This window comes from Cottoperca gobio, chromosome 8 (genome assembly GCF_900634415.1).
Source record: "Cottoperca gobio chromosome 8, fCotGob3.1, whole genome shotgun sequence".
NCBI lineage: Eukaryota > Metazoa > Chordata > Actinopteri > Perciformes > Bovichtidae > Cottoperca > Cottoperca gobio.
The window spans coordinates 19,838,756-19,843,987 of NC_041362.1; the positions used below are offsets into that span (position 1 = coordinate 19,838,756).

At 42.7% G+C, this 5,232-nt stretch overlaps 1 pseudogene; it reads left to right on the forward strand.

Annotated features, from left to right (window-relative positions):
- The first annotated feature begins 2,036 nt into the window (after window positions 1-2,036).
- Window positions 2,037-4,823, forward strand: LOC115011847 (collagen alpha-1(I) chain-like; annotated as a pseudogene).
- The last annotated feature ends 409 nt before the right edge of the window (window positions 4,824-5,232 follow it).

Below are 5,232 nucleotides of genomic sequence, written 5' to 3' on the forward strand. Positions count from 1 at the left end.
CATGTGAATCCTGCCTAATTCCCTGACTGACTGCACTCCTAGGACTTCATTTATAGCAGCTTTTTATCTATTCCCCAGTTGTACAGTGGCCAATCGAGGAAACAAGATTGGAGAAAGATCTCAGAAATGCAATCTCTTGTTTAATCTGTACCTCTTGGAGAGACAGTAAAAAGTGAGACAGAGAAATTGGGTGTGTGGGAAGAGAAAAGGATGCAACTGAGACAAATCCTAAAGAAAACATGAGGACACCGTATCAGATTATTTAACCCTTGGCAGAATCAGGCCTTAGTCCTGGCTTTGGGTGTCCATGTTTGCTAAAAAACTCTGAAAGGATTGGGAAACATTATGATGAGCACTGTAACATTTTGCTTCTAATTTGAACATCTCTTAGATATAATTTCTTCCCAGAGTGATCAGTCAAAAAATGTCTCATCTTGTTAACAATTTTGTTCCAAGCTGGTCGGTGTGTACTATATTTCGGTCAGAAAACAAGGAATAACTGTGACTTACCTCTCAGTTGGTATAGACTCCTTGTTGTTGCAATCCCAAAGAGCTGATGATGTTTTATACAGGCCATTAAATCCAATTTGAAAAGAAGGTTTTCAACATCCAGGATCCATCAAGAAAACAGTTTTGATAATCCGCTGATGATGAAGATGATATTTGTCCACAATAATCCAGTGTTTCCACAGCAAGGCAGACCATCAGCACAGCTCGTGCTGCAGGAATGAGAGCGGCCGGGTGGACCTGCTCCGGGCTCAGCCTGGCATCAGCTTGGCTTTACAAAGACACTGATTGTCCACCTTGAGGGAGGCAACTACCCAGGAGCAGCGGATAGGTTTGCAATCCCAGTGGGGATCTGGATTATTTCTGCAAGAATTTGTGTCTTTATTTGAGGCCTGTGCGAAGGAATGCCAACCTCTCTGGTTTCAGACACAGAGGAAGCTCTGTTTGCTGGGAGGAAGCCCCTCTGCAGGCGAGTGGGACTCAGCAGTTGACTCTACACTGAGGGTAAACATCAGAGAGATGTTGATGAGGTGAGGCCAGGTAAAAGCAGACAATAAAGAGATGGAGATGTACATAAAGCACTTAAAAGGGTAATCCAAACCCAAATTACAAAAAATAAATATATATTTTACCACTAAACCCCCCCAGTGGTGTTTGCTCAAGAAGATGCTGCTTATAGAGGTTTTGAGAAGTCACTGAAATGGATGTCATCACCCCATTGGAGGAGATTGAAACTTGTGGAAATCCATGTAAGAGAGGTTAAGATGTTTCTCAAGATAAGCAGTGCTGGAAAGTAACTGAGTGTATTACTTTACTTGATTGATTTCCTGGTGAAATTCACAAGCTACCCGGCATTATATGAGTAAAATAAATAAATAATAATAAATTCCTTTACCAGCTGCAATGTTAAAGTGATGAACACATTAATGCATCAATAATCATAATACAATATTATAATATATATTATTTCTAAATGAGCTGTTGTGCAGATTGAGTACTTTTACTTTAAGTACATTTTGATGCTAATACTTTTGTACTGTGAATTCAGAACTTGTAACAGAGTATTTCTCACTGTGGTATTATTACTTTTACTGAAGTAAAACATCAGTGTACTTTGTCCACCTATGTCCCCATGTGGTGTCATGAAGGTGTTTCTGGATATTTCTTCCACCGCTGAAAACTTTGACCTGTGGGGACCGCTCAACTCAGCTCAGTTTGCACTCTTCAAGATTCTCCTGCTTTTACCTGCAAAAAGATGATCATCAGACTGCTCATACAATTAGCTGCTCTGCCACTCTGTGTAGCAGGTAATGTAACATGAACTCACAGGTCATATAAATACTTAAGATTGACTTTATCTCTACTAACTCTGTATGTTTAATCTACAGAACTCTCAACTAACAGTGTTCATCAGGATCCTCCTGCCATGTTCAAAGATCCTGGAGAAAAAAATCCTGATTAACTGCAACCACTCTAATTGTGATTTTAAAATGATCCAGTGGTACACACAGTCTATACGGAGATGTGAAATGACTCTCATTGGGTATGCACGGTACGACTCTGTAGCCGTTGAAGGTCCATTCAAAGAGACGTATAACGTGAGCGGGGATGTGAGAAGTCTGTCATCTCTTCATACTCTGACAGTGAGCGGAGCCGAGGATAGCGTATTTCTGTGCTGCCAGCGATGAACGCTGCTGCATAAACCCTCTGTCTTTAACAAAAACTCTAAAAACACAATCACATTATTCACCTGCTCTTACCACACAAGCGGCACTCTGATAATATCACACATGGTTAATGAAATACTTTTATTATCCAAAGGGGTGGAGTGTTTGTCTCTCCAGATAGTTTCACATGTCTGCTATATGAATAATATAATAATATAATATAACCATTGAAATGAAATAGAAATTGTGTAGTGAAGATGTTTGCAGAAAAAGTGACTACAATCACAAATGACTTTATGTAGATTTATACACTCTGTTGGATAACATACTGTTCCAAACAAAACAAATACATATTTGTTCAAGCTTAGCCTTTGAAACACTAATGTGTCCTTATTTCGTGTATTATTTCTGTAATGCCATTACCACTTCAATACCACATAAACATTCTACGTTTAGGGAATTATTAAGGTCAGTAGTGTTTCTGTGACCAACAAATGTAATGGAAATCAGTTTTACAGAAACAATGAGAGGCATATGTGAAAAATAATTCCGATTATCCATTTTCTAAGACTGATCCTGACGACAGAATAATCGTATTAAATAAAGTTTTGCCAAATGAAAAGAAAAGGTTTTGTTTGATATTGTAATACTCATGTCGGCCACAAGAGGCTGAAGTGCACCACTACCCCAGGTTCTAAATAAGACTTAAAGCATTCATGTTTTCTTCCAGGTGAGTTTTAATTTCTCCATGCTGTGTAGAATCCATATAAACATTATCTAATTACGGTAATGTTGCATAACTTTCTAATAGAAGATGCATTTACCTTGTGTTTAGAATGCATGGAGAAATTAAAACTCACCTGGTAGAAAACATGAATGTTTTTAGTCCTATTTAGAACATGCGGCATGTCACGGTCGCCTTACAGTAGAAGGTGAATTCTCAATGCTGCCTTCAGGACATCACTCTGTTAAAGTTATTACCACTCACACAAAGTGAAAACCCAGAGGGAAAACATAGGTTGATATTTTTCCATGAAAAGCACAAAGCCACATAACCAACTTCTTCTCTTCCCCCTCTTGCCCTTTTGTCTCTCAGGGTCCCCCTGGAGCTCCCGGACCCCTGGAGCACCCGGTGCCCCTGGTGGCGGATTTGACCTCGGCTTCATTTCCCAGCCTCAGGAGAAGGCCCCTGATCCCTTCCGCATGTTCCGTGCTGATGACGCTAACGTTCTCCGTGATCGCGAACTGGAGGTGGACGGCACCCTGAAGAGCCTGAGCCAGCAGATCGAGCAGATCCGCAGCCCCGACGGAACCCGCAAGAACCCCGCCAGAACATGCCGGACCTAAGATGTGCCATGCCGACTGGAAAGAGCGGTGAGTTTTCACACAACAGTTGAAGGGTAGAGGAGGATTGGAGAAGCTGCTGGAGGGCAAATAGCATGATGGATTTCTGATTGTTCTGACCTTTTCCTCTCGACTCCTTGTTCTCCAGGACAGTACTGGATCGACCCAGACCAGGGCAGCGCTCAGGATGCCATCCAGGTCTACTGCAATATGGAGACCGGAGAGACTGCGTATCTCCAACTCAGCGTGAGGTCGCCAAGAGAACTGGTACATGAGCAAGAACATCAAGGAGAAGAAGCACGTCTTCTTCGGAGGGCTATGACCGATGGCTTCCAGGTAAACATGCTAAACCTGCCAAATGGAGCACTTCCTCACTCAAATTCCATCCCACCTGCCTTCTCTAGGCCAACTTCCATCTCAGTTCCTCCTTCCTCTCAATACCATCCATCCCTCCTCTCTCGTTTTCAACTCTTTCCCTCTCTACTTCATATTCACTTTCTGTCCTCGCAGTTCAGTCAGTAACCTCTCCCCCCTCTTCTCTACACAGTTTGAGTACGGCAGCGAGGGCTCTATGCCAGGAGATGTCAACATCCAGTTGACCTTCCTGCGTCTCATGTCCACTGAGGCATCCAGAACATCACCTACCACTGCAAGAACAGCGTCGCCTACATGGACGCCACCGCCGGAAACCTCAAGGAGGCCCTGCTCCTCCAGGGCTCCAACGAGATCGAGATCAGAGCCGAGGGCAACAGCCGTTTCACCTACAGCGTCCTGGAAGATGGATGCACGGTGAGGAAACTTTAGCTTCATGCTCTCCTCCCAATCCCTGTCAGCTGAATAAGCTTTAAATGCTAGAGTCAGACATCAAACATGCATGCTAGCTACTGTAGCTAGTTTTAGCTGTTGTAGCTGTAGTTAGGTCAGGCAAAATAGGAGAACATTTGAAATTTTAAATCAAGTGTTAACTGTGCAACGGCCATTGTGAAGGGGGCCCTAACTTAATTTTCTTCTCTCTATCTCTAGTCACACACCGGTACATGGGGCAGACAGTCATTGATTACAAGACATCGAAAACATCCGCCTGCCCATCATTGACATCGCTCCTATGGACGTTGGTGCTCCGACCAAGAGTTTGGCCTTGAAGTTGGACCCGTCTGTTTCTTGTAAAAAGAGAAATCTGGACTTGAAATTGTTGTTGTGTGTGTGTGTGTGTTTAATTTTTTCTAGCAGTCATCTCTCTCTAAAAAACCCCCCACCAAAACACTTCTCTAATGCAATTTTTCTGAGAAATCTGACCCCTCGCTCCTGATTCTACAAATTTCCATTCAGCCATTGTTCCGATGGTCCACTTTACCTAAACCTGCACTTCAACAAGATGGCGGCGATGCGGCGGAGTCTGCATCGTCGTGTTTGGGACCACTACTTTTTTTGTTTCTGACTCTTGGTTTTTTTTTTGGTTTTTTTTACCATCACCAACACCAAGGATCCTGTAGAGAGAAATTTTGTTTCACTGGCAACAAGAAAAATAATATATGCTTCTGTAAAGTGTAAAATTGACTTCCCCTCTTTCACCAGCCAACCAGGCCTCTCTGGAGTTTACCGAAACCAACAGAAACAACACCGGTGACTTTTAGTTTTTATACACCACTGTGGTGAGAGGAATGAAAGGACAGTCCCAACAACAGAACCAAATGTTTTGTACCACATTTCAGGT